We start from the raw sequence: 12,076 nt of genomic DNA on the forward strand, positions 1-12,076 counted from the left end.
TATATAACACTTGATACGGCGCAACAAAACCTGCCTTGGTCATACATAGTATTAGAGGTGCAAGAATCGGATGGGGGACACTTTGTTAATGATTACTATGATTCAAAGCATCTATAGAGGTGATTATTACCACCACAGGACCAATAAACAGCTAATGCTTTTGGTTGAGGAAGGGCCCCATGGGGCCCCTCTGGCCCAAGGGCCCCGATACGGTCGCTACCTCTGCAACCCCTATTGCTACGCCCCTGTTTGAAGCAGAGAGAAATAAGAAAAGGGGATACATGGCAGTGACTGCAAGCCAGATAACTAGAGTTTAAGGAGGGGGGCGCCTCTTATACTAGGTACACAACATACAATTTTCTGGCAGATTTACCTGCCAGATCGATTATTTCCAACATCCAATCTGAATTTTGATCAGTTTTTGTATTGTTTTTTGATTGTTTTTCGATCGATTTTTATAGAACTGAACAAAAATCAATTGAAAAAATTATTGAAAAAAAAAAGATTAAAAATCGATCGGAAAATTAAAAAATCGATCGAAATTCAGATCAGACATGTTGGAAATAATCGATCTGGCAGGTAAATCTGCCTGAACATTGTATGGTGTGTACCTTGCATTAGTCTAATAGCAATCAGTGTGTGATGGCTGGGGTGGGAGGGATGGAGGGGCACACTTTGGTGTCTCAGTCTCGGGTGCTGGAGGACCTTGTCCCGGCTCTGGCTGGCTGCAACCCTCACTTCAGGTCGGAGTACACACCATACATGGGGGAGACATGCTGGGGGTCAGTCGGTCGTCCTGAAATCGTACCTCTCTACAGCTGTGCACCCAACTGCCCCTTGAGCCATGCATTATCACAAAAGGTATAAAGCCGACAATTACAATAAGGCTTCCACACTGTGTAATCAATCCCTGGCAGATTCCATCATAAGGATTGAAAATCGAGCTAGGGTATGGGCACCTATACAGTTTGATTGCACTATTATAGATTTCTGCTGAAGTGTGATTGAAGATTAAGGCCCCTTTCACACGAGCAGCTGACAATCTGTAAATTCAACGCCTGTCAGCTGCTCTCCTCCACCGGCCAGGCGCTAGTTAGCGCTCAGTCCCAGTGCTGACAGACCGCCCCCATGGAGTCAGATCTGAGCGCAGCCCCATCGGTGCCCAGATGCGACATGTCACAGTCCTCTGCTGCCGGGCAACATCACTGCATGTCAGCGCATGATGCGTGTGGTGTTACTACCGCTGCAATGTAGCTGCATTTAAATTGCACCGGAAATGTACTGGTGGGTGGCAGACGGGAGATTGAACTGCTCGGCAAGTGCACAGTTCAGCCTCCTGTCTGAAAGAGGCCTTAAAGAGAAACTCCGACCAAGAATTGAATTTTATCCCAAACAGTCGCTGATACCCCCTTTTCCATAAGAAATCTATTCCTTTTCACAAACAGACCATCAAAGGGCGCTGTATGACTGATATTGTGGTGAAACCCCTCCCACAAGAAGCTCTGAGGACCCTGGTACTCCTGGCAGTTTCCTGTCTGTGACCCTGTTACATTGTGGGAAATAGCGGAAAATTGTATACTCACCTACCGGTAATTTTCCTTTCCTGATGCATCCATGGCAGCACATTGGGTAGTGGCCCCGCCCCCTACCCCCATAGGACCAATAACTATTTAAATAGCGATTAGAGGAGGTGCTCGCTGTCTTTTGTATCTATGATCCTCACCGAATAGTCGGGTGGGATCCATGTGCTGCCATGGATGCATCAGGAAAGGAAAATTACCGGTAGGTGAGTATACAATTTTCCGATTTCCTTATGCCTCCATGGCAGCACATTGGGATCTAACTATCATTCCAAAAAAAAAGGGAGGGAGACTATGATATGCTGCAATAAACAGAAATTTATTCATGATTACATACAGATTTGGAGATAACCGCTCTTCCAAAGTCTACAGGAGTATGTGTAGAAACATTAACCTTATAATGAGAAATAAAAGTGTTTATCGTGGACCAGTTAGCAGCCTGGCATATCTTTTCTGCTGAAACATTAGCGTAGGCTGCCCACGAAGAGGCGATCGACCTAGTTGAGTGTGCCCCTATAGTATCTGGGGGCTGTAACCCAGCCGCCCGATATGCTGCCTGAATGGTCTTGATCAACCATGAGGCAATCGTTCTTGTGGAGGCAGTATGTCCCTTTTTATATCCCGCCGGGATAATAAACAGATGCTCAGATTTTCTGAAAGAATCTGTGACTTCCAGATATGCTTTCAGTGCTCTAGACACGTCCAGGGAGTGTAACACAAAGTTATCGTGATCCTCAAACGATGGTAGTGACCACTCCTGGTTAACATGGTATGTTGTTACTACCTTCGGAAGAAAAGAGTCCAGTGGTCTTAGTTGTACCCTGTCGTGAAAGAAGGTTAGGTGAGGCTCACTACATGCCAGTGCACCTAATTCTGACACTCTACGGGCTGATGTTATTGCCACTAAGAAGACAGTCTTTAGCGTTAGGTTCCATAATGAGCATGTTTGTATTGGCTCAAAGGGACTTGCTGATAAGAAGTTTAGTACTAATGGTAGATCCCACTTTGCAAAGGTAGGTTTCCTAGGCGGTTTAATTTTAATTACGGCCATCATAAACTGTTTGATTAGTGGGTGTAGAGCCCATCTAACATCAGATAGAGCAGAGATAGCTGAGATCTGCACTTTAATTGCATTGTAGCTCAAATCCTTTTGAACTCCTGTCTGTAGAAAATCCAAAACATTCTGCGGGCCCGGTTGGTGTGGATCAAATCCTGTTAAGGACGCAAAGGATGTAAACTTATCCCAGATTCTATAATAGGTTTTATTAGTGGACGGTTTTCTGGCTTTAAGCATTGTCTCTATGACTTCATCAGAACATCCTATCTGCTCAAGCTTCCCCCTCTCAAGTGCCATGCCGCTAAATGGAGTCGATTGGGATTTGGGTGCATGATGGGACCCTGAGTTAGCAGGTCTCTTCTCAGTGGTAGAGTCCAGGGTTCCTCCACCGCCAGACTGAGAAGTAATGGGAACCAAGGTCGACGAGGCCATCTGGGTATTATCGCAATCACTGATACCGATTCCAGTTGTAGTTTCCTTAGTAGACTGTATATTAGAGGAGTCGGGGGGAACACGTACCCCTTCGAGAAGTTCCATGGACTTGTCAGAATGTCCACTGCTTCCGCCTGTCTGTATGGATATCTCGCTATAAATCTTCTGCACTTTGTATTCGTTTTTGTTGCCATCATGTCTATGTCTGGCAGAAACCACTGACTGCAAATCTGGTTGAAGATCAACTGATTTAATGACCATTCGTTGTTGTCCACATGATTTCGGCTTAGGTAGTCTGCCTGTATATTCAGTGAACCTGGGATGTAGACTGCCTTGAGTGACAGGAGATTCTCCTCCGCCAATAGAAAAATCTGTCTGGCTATGTTGAGTAACGCGTAGCTGCGTGTCCCCCCTTGTCTCTGTACGTATGCTACTGCAGTCTTGTTGTCGATACGTAGTAAGCAGTTCTTGTTCCTGATCTGTTCCAGGAAGTGGTGGAGAGCGTGTAATACTGCCAGGAGTTCCAATGAGTTTGAGGATTGCTCTGAAACCTCCTGTGTCCATGTGCCCTGGGCTACTAGGTCCTTGCACGTGGCTCCCCATCCTTTCCTGCTGGCGTCTGTTGTTATGACTATTGGATGGTCCGGAGTCAACTGCACCTGCTGGCGGATGTTGTGTTCTAGTAGCCACCAAGTGAGACTGTCCTTCATGTGCCTGGACGGAGTGATCTGCTGGTTCAAACTTTCTTTGTCCCACTGCTCGAGAAAGCCTATCTGGAAGTCTCGTATGTGCCAGTGGGCCCATGGTAGAATAAGAATGGTCGCTGACAACGTGCCTAGCAACCTGAGACAATTTCTGGCTGTTGTTGAAGAGGAACTGGTGATGTTTCCCACTCTCTCTTGGATGGTGTGGATCTTTTCTTCCGGAATTGATATGGAGTTTTGATGTGTCTGGAAACGTGCTCCTAAAAACACTAGGTCTTGTGTTGGTGTTAGCTGGCTCTTTTCCTGGTTGATGAGCCAACCGAATTCTCTCAGAGTGTCTAGGAGAACCTGTCTGTGCTGGAGTATTAGTTCCCGGGTTGATGCCAGTAGTAGAATGTCGTCTAAATAATGATACAGTCTTAATCCTTGAAGTCTGAGAACCGCGATAACTGATACTAGCACCTTTGTGAAAGTCCTGGGTGCTGTTGAGATGCCGAAAGGGAGGCATGTGAATTGAAAGTGACGTTCCCCTATTGCAAATCTCAGAAATTTCTGATATTTGTCTTGGATTGGAATATGTAGATAGGCGTCCTGCAGATCGGCTGACAACATCCAATCGTTCTTGAGGATCGCTTGACTTATCGACTGTAATGACTCCATTCTGAACCGTTCGAGATTGATGTATTGGTTCAGTCCCCTTAGGTCTAATACTGGGCGAAGTTTTCCCGACTTCTTTGTTACTAGGAACAGGGGCGAGTAAAACCCCTTGTTTCTGTGACCTAAAGGAACCGGAGATATTGCCTGTTTTTGGATCAGTTCCTCTACATAAGAGAATAAGATGTTCCGTCTGTCCTGAGTACGTGGGATCTTTGTTGGTATGAAGCGAAACCTCGGGGTGTGCTTGAATGTCCAGGAATGACCCTCTAGGATTGTGCGATTTACCCACTGAGAGTCTATCTTTGATTTCCAAATTTGGTAGAACGACCTCAGTCTGGCACCGACAGGTACATCCTGGACTAGGACATCGTCAAAAAGACTTCTTTGCATTTGAAGGAGGATCCGTGGATCTTTGTTTGGTGGATTTTGGCAGTGTAGACTGAGTGCCTTTCCAGTCTCTCCTAAAGTTTTTCCCCGGGCGGTAAGACCTGGCATTTTTAAATCTATTCTGCTGTTGTGTGGGTGGGAAGGTCTGCTTTGTCGATCTTCTATCTTGTGGCAATAGACCAGACTTCCCTCCTGTGACCCTGGTTATTGCCGCATCCATCTTTTCGCCAAACAACATTGTTCCATCGAATGGGATTCTGCACCACGCTTGTCTTGAATTAATATCTGTGGACCATGATCTGAGCCACAGAGCTCTTTTTGCTGTCACTGAGTAGAGCATGGCTCTGGAAGCTCCTCTTACAACATCAAAAGCCGCCTCCCCTATAAAGTCTGACGATAGCTTTAGATCCTCCAGTGCTGCAATCAATGTATCTTTGTCCGCATCTGATCTGATGGCTGATTCTAAATTTTCTGTCCATGACCTCACCGCCTTTCCTACGGCTGCTAGGGTAATTGCTGGCTTGCAAGCTCCGCCTGCTGAAGTATAGATTTTCTTTAAGTCCTGATCCGCTTTCCTCAGTAACACATCCTTGAAAGAAATGCAGTCCTCCAATGGGAGTGTCATGTGTTTGGCGAGTCTCATTATTGATGCGTCCACTGTTGGGGCATCCTCTAATACTTTACATTCTTTGTCGGGTAATGGATATAATTTTGCGAGTCGGTTTGCTAAAGGAGGCTTCTTCTCTACTCGCTGCCATTCATCTTTGATTACTTCCTCCACCTCAACAAGGTATGGGAAGGTGTCCTTCACCCTTTTAAGATGAGGGTAATATCTTTTCTTCTCCTTCCTTTTCTTATTAGTCTCCTCTACTTCGTCGTCGGATTCCCATTCAATTGCGTCTCTTACTGCTTTTACAAATTGTGGTATTAATGTAAAGTCAAATCCTCCTGAAGTAATGGTGTCTGCTGTCGGCTCTCCTGCCGAAGTGTGAGGCTGATCCGCCGTGTGGGAAGAAGGTATATTTGAAATATATGAGTCCATTGATTCCTGAACTGCCTTTTTGATTAGTGCTGACACGTCCACTGCCGATTGGTCAGATTCTCCTGACTTCTGGGTGAAACAGTTCCTACAAACTAATTTGCCAGGCATGACTGCATCCCCGCAAGCCCAACACCCTCTATGTCTTGGATAGTCCGTTGCGTAATCTCTTGGAGGGGAAACTCTTCGATAAGAATGATAGTTGTCGTAGTATCCCCGGTATTCCTGGTAATCTCTTCTAGGGGAACGACTTCTTGAACGCTGTCTGTAGTAGTAGTGTGGAGGTGAAGATCTTGACGTAGTCCTCCTGGGTCCTGGGCTCAATTTCTGCCGTCTTCCAGGGCTGAAAGAGATAGTCAAACGACTATGAGGATCTATGCACTCCCATTGCAAGCTTAAACCTACCTGATGTGCACCTACCTATGCTTAAGTTGCTGATCTGTGAGGGGCGCATCTGTGTCCTCAGAAGAAGAGGCTGAAGATAGATAGCTGAGGAGGCAAGAAGAAAGCATTAAGTTGGAAAGGAGACCAACACTGAGATACCCCCCTCCTGCACTGACTCTCCTAGAGTGCAATGCATACTGTAAGGAGGATCCCCCAAGCTGGCCCCCAGAAGAAAAACACACTTACTCCTCTGCCACGATCGAGACCTCTGCTCCCAGCGCTGCCTGTCCAGTCTCCATGGCCCCAACTCTGGCTGTGCGGAGAGGGCGAAATGGCAGCACGACACAACGCCGTCTCCAGGGCTAAATACTTCCTGGAGGACGGCCGGAGAGCAAGCAGGAGGAGTAAGGCGCGCCCCGTCCAATCCGCTTGTGGACGGTGACGTCACGGGCCGCCGGGCGCACAGGACGCAGCACGCCCCTGGACACGCCCCCTGCGCTCCACAGTCAGGGAGACCTGGAACGCACGCAGCTCCGTGGACAGCGAGCAAAGAGAGTAGGACACGCGCCGGCAAGACTCCTTTAGAGTCCACAGGAGACATAGCGGTAAGCTTCTCTGCAATGCACACTCTTAGTGAACTACGAGAGGCAGCAATACCAGATAAGTTATGCCCCCAAGATCAGCAGAACGGGGCATCCACCATTATCCTACTTTATAGGACTGCCAGGTGGACCTTCACACCGGGAGGCTTAGGTGTGGGGACTGCAGGAAAACAGTCAGGTAGGTGCCAAAAAAAAATTTCTGCGATGGCTGCAGCTTTAGGTCCTATGAGGTGAGGACAAGCAAAAAAGACAGCGAGCACCTCCTCTAATCGCTATTTAAATAGTTATTGGTCCTATGGGGGTAGGGGGCGGGGCCACTACCCAATGTGCTGCCATGGAGGCATAAGGAAAGCTGTTTACAGCTGTTTCCAACTGCCAAAAACAGCAAGCAGCAGCTACATCACTTGCCAGCAGGAAAAATGTCTCCATGTAATAAATGTCAGAATATAAATCAGGGATTTAAAATATTTTACAATGGGCAAACACTGACTAAATCATTTATACATCATTATTGTAAAAATGAAGCACTTTTCTTATTACATTATTTTCACTGGAGTTCCTCGTTAAGGTGGCAACTAACGGTATAATTAGCCGAACAAACATTTACAAACGATTCTTCATATGAACGATCAGAAATGATCGTTTGGGACCACTAATGAACAAAAGTCTCCTATCCAATCAGATTGACATTATCGGTCCAAAAATCAGATCAATTTCATTGATCTGATTGGATTGGTTAGGAAATTTTTGTTCATTGGTGGTCCCAAATGATCATTTCTGATGGTTCATACGAAGAATCGTTTGTAAATGATTGTTCAGTAAATTATATTGTTAGTTAAGTGGGGTGATGTGGCAGTGAACTGATCAATAGCCAATCGATTGCTTGCTGTTTGCGGTTGCTAAGACCGACTGAGACTTGATTAACTGAAAGTAACGTACGGTATTTCAGGGCAGTTCAACGTCTTATTTTCCTAGGTATTATCTTCCCATCCATAATAAATTTTGCCTATGGCCACTAACGATACAATTTGCTGAACGATCGTTTACAAATAATTCTTCATATGAACAATCGGAAATGATCATTCGGGATCACTAATGGACAAAAATCTCCTAACCAATCTGATCAGATTGACAGGATTGATTGAAAAATCGGATCGATTTCGTTAATCTGATCGGATTGGTTAGAGATTTTTGTCCATTAGTGGTCCCAAACTATTATTTTTGCAATAAGAGAAGTCCTGGAGGGCACACCATCAAATCACGCAGGGTCCCCCTTCTTCAAGGCGTGTAGTAACTACACGCCTTGAAGAAGGGGGACCCTGCGTGGCCCCCGAAACAATTGTCGGCTTTATACCTTTTGTGGTAACGCATGGCTCAATAAAAGAGCGTGAATTTATGGAAAACCGGTGTGCTGATACATTTGACTACACAAACTATTATTTTTGATTGTTTATGCAAAGAATGGTTCGTAAATGATTGTTCGGCAAATTGTATAGTTAGTGGCCATTACAGACCACCTTATTGCATATACTGTTATGTCAAACGGCACTGAGCACCCATCACACTTTTATTTTTACAACTAGTAAAAAGGCACACCTGCTAAATAATGGGCGCTTGTCGTTGCCACACCCACACGAGCACGGCCGCGACCCCCACGCAACCTGCACCCAGCAAACAACGGACGCGCAGACAGGGAAATTATTATACAGGATGAACCTCCCCATAAGGGAGCGTAACACAGTATGCTGTTGGGGGGTTATTGGTAGCACCATAGCATCTAAGGGGGCTGCTCCTGTAGCCTCCTGACTGTGTGGAGTGTGATCTCACCGTCCAGGGGCCATATTTCAAAGCTCAACCCCCCCCCCCCCCTTCCCCGTAATACAACTACCAGCATGCATTGTGACCGGGGGGCACACTCTGCAAAACAGAATCCTTGAACTCTGGACGGTGATGTCGCACTCCACAAAAACGGGAGGGGGGTGGGGGCTACAGGTAAGCAGTGACACCCCCCAGCATACTGCATTAAAGTGAATGGGAGTGGTTTAAATGAAAAAAAAAAAACATACTTACTTAAAGGGATCATCAAGCTTTAATCCCCCCCTACCTCCCTCCCCCTCCCCCCCCAATCTACTTTCCAGTGGCTTCCCCCGGCAACATGTCCCATATGACGCAGCTCCGCTCGCAGCCCGCGGCCCAGCATCCTCACCGGTACTGACCTCAGGGTCGGCCTCGTAACGTGCCTGCGCAGTACAGCGTGGACAACCTGGCCGTGACCGACAGCGCCGCTCGCACAGGCACAGTACGAAGCTAGCTCTGAGGTCGGCCTCACTACCGGCAGGGATGCCGGGCCGTGGGCTGCGAGTGGAGCTGCATCATGGGACCTGTTGCCGGGAAGGAGCTGGAGGAAGCCACTGGTAAGTAGATTTGGGGGGGGGGAGGAGCCTTAAAGCCTGATGATTCCTTAAAAGCAGGGGTGTCAAACTCAAATACAAAGTGGGCCAAAGCTGCACAATGGGACAGAGCCGTGGGCCATCCTCAATGTCTACTGGCCTCCATCCTCCCTTGTAAAGTTCCCTGGTGTCTAATGGCCACCTTCCTCCTGTATACAGTTCCCTGGTGTCTTGTGGTCCTCTTCCCTTCCCTATACAGTTCCCTGGTGTCTAGTGACCCCCACCCTCCCCTATACAGTTCCCTGGTGTTTAGTGCTTTCCTCTACCTCCCTCATATGGTTTCCCAAGTGTTCTAGTGTTTCACCTCGAATATAGCTTCCCTGGTAGTCTAGAGAGGGACAAACATAATGCAAATTGGGGAAACCACTTGGGGGCCAAATTGAATGGTTCTGAGGGCCAGATTTGGCCCACGGGACGGAGTTTGTCATGTATGCTTTAAAGTGTACCAGGGACAACAAAATACAAAAGATGTATACATACCCGGGGCTTCCTCCAGCCCCCTCCGCACCAAACGCTCCTGCGCCGTCTTCCTCCACCTTCCCGTTCTCCTGCTAGAAGCCTCATTAGCCGCCCTAGCCAGTCAGGGTGCATGGGTGCATGCATAGCCCGGCCGTGTGCCCCGCCGTGCTCCTATGGGCAGAAGCACCCTGTGCCTGCACAATAGTACTGCGCAGGCGCAGAACGCTCCCAGTTCTGACCCCGACTGGCCAAACTTACGGGGCTCCTAGCAGGAGAACAGGAAGGCAGAAGAAGACAGTGTGGGAGCAATCGTTACGGAGGGGGATGGAGGAAGCCCCGGGTATGTATACATCTTTTGTATTTTGTCCTCTCAGGGCTTGTTCACACTAGGGGCATTTTCGACCTTTTTACAAGCGCAGGCGATTTTAAAAATAGCCTACAAAACGGTTGTGCAATGAATACCTATGAGAAGGTACATATCAGCGCGGTTCGTGCGCTGTGTGTTCAGCAAAGCGGTGCCTGGACCATTTTTGGGGCGTTTTTGCTATAGTGGGAGGTATAGGAAGAGTGCTAAATGCGGCAATTGAGGTCACGTTTTTCAGAATAAATACATTGTATTTATTCTTTTTCCGGGTCAAAGAGTTCACTTCCTGACTCGCGTCAGGGAGTGAATCTCAAAACCTCTCTGGCAAAGTGCTTTGAAAAGCGCTTTTTCAAAAAATGCAGCAAGCAGTGGAGCGCGAGGAGGAGAAAAAAAACAGCACACAAAAACGCAAAACGTTTGCGTTTTCATTTTTAGGTGTGAATGAGGCCTCGGTCACTTTAAAGGAGAACTGTAGTGAGAGGGATATGGAGGCTGCCATATTTATTTCCTTTTAAGCAATACCAGTTGCCTGGCAGTCTTGCTGATCATCTGTCTCTAATAGTATTAGCCACAGACAGACCCTGAACAAGCATGCAGCAAATCAGGTGTTTCTGGCATTTTTGTCAGATCTGACAAGATAAGCTGCATGCTTGTTTCTGGTGTGATTCACACTACTGCAGGCAAATAGCTCAGCAGGGCTGCCAGGCAACTGGTATTGCTTAAAGAGAACCTAAACTGAGAAAGATATGGATGTTTCCTTTTAAACAATCCCAGTTTCCTGGCAGTCCTGCTGATCTCTTTCCTGCAGTAGTGGCTGAATCACACACCTGAAACAAGCATGCAGCTAATCCAGTCTGACTTCAGTCAGAGCACCTGATCTGCATGCTTGTTCAGGGGCTGTGGCTGAAAGTATTAGAGACACAGGATCAGCAGGAGAGTCAGGCAACTGGTATTATTTTAAAAGGAAAAATACATGTCCTTCTCGGTTTAGGTTCCCTTTAAAAATAAATCAATATGGCAGCCTCCGTATACCTTTCACTACAGTTCTCCTTTAAAAACCTGCTTTATGGGTTGGTTCATTTGGTACAAAAAAAAAAGACTAATGGGTGTTCAGTGCACTTTAAAGAGACCCAGGGACGAACTACTTACCAGTTTTATACATACCTGGGGCTTCCTCCAGCTCCATAAGCCTGGATCGCTCCCATGCCGCCGTCCTTCGCTGCCTCTGTCCGCCGGTACCGGGCCCTGTCTTTTTCGGCCAGTCGACACAATCGCAGTGCGCTCCCTCTGTACTGCGCAGGCGTACGTACAAAGCCGGAGGGGGCCCCTGCGCATGCGTACAACTGGTCGCGTCCGGCGGAAGTTACAGGACCCAGTACCAGCGATAAAGGCAGCGGAGGACGGCGGCGATCCAGGCTTATGGGGCTGGAGGAAGCCCCAGGTATGTATAACATCTTTTTTCATTTTCAGAGATCGTTCGTCTCTTGTTCCCTTTAACTGATGAAGGTCCAACTTATTGACTTCAGGGCTTCAATCAGCTCCACACCCATGAAAATATTGTTTTATTAACCCCCTGATCTGCAAAATAAAACTGGTCTGCTTTAGTGCTTGTGAAAATCGATAAAGTAAAAAAAAATAAAAATTCTGTTGGGATAATAGTTGGGGAAAAAAAGAAAATGTGTTTCCGCCCGGTTTCGAACCGGGGACCTTTCGCGTGTGAGGCGAACGTGATAACCACTACACTACGGAAACTGACATGTGAGGAACCTCAGAAAACTTTTAGACATGGGACGAGCTCATGGGCATGGTTTTGTGTAGATACTTTTGCAGAGCAGCTGCGCGTAAGGGCAGACGTGCTATTGGCAGCAGAGGGAATCTAGCCGACAGCTTGATCCTGCAAGTGTGATTCTGCACGTCATGACGTCACGCTGCACGAGTTTTCACACACAGCTGTCTTTCCC

The 12,076-nt window shown here is 47.2% G+C and overlaps 1 non-coding gene across 1 annotated transcript; it reads right to left on the reverse strand.

Annotated features, from left to right (window-relative positions):
• Positions 1-11,794: 11,794 nt before the first annotated feature.
• TRNAV-CAC (transfer RNA valine (anticodon CAC)) lies at positions 11,795-11,867 on the reverse strand. The gene has a single exon. It is a non-coding gene; the product is annotated as a tRNA-Val (tRNA).
• Between the last annotated feature and the right edge of the window lie 209 nt (positions 11,868-12,076).

Source organism: Hyperolius riggenbachi, chromosome 3 (genome assembly GCF_040937935.1).
Source record: "Hyperolius riggenbachi isolate aHypRig1 chromosome 3, aHypRig1.pri, whole genome shotgun sequence".
Lineage (NCBI taxonomy): Eukaryota > Metazoa > Chordata > Amphibia > Anura > Hyperoliidae > Hyperolius > Hyperolius riggenbachi.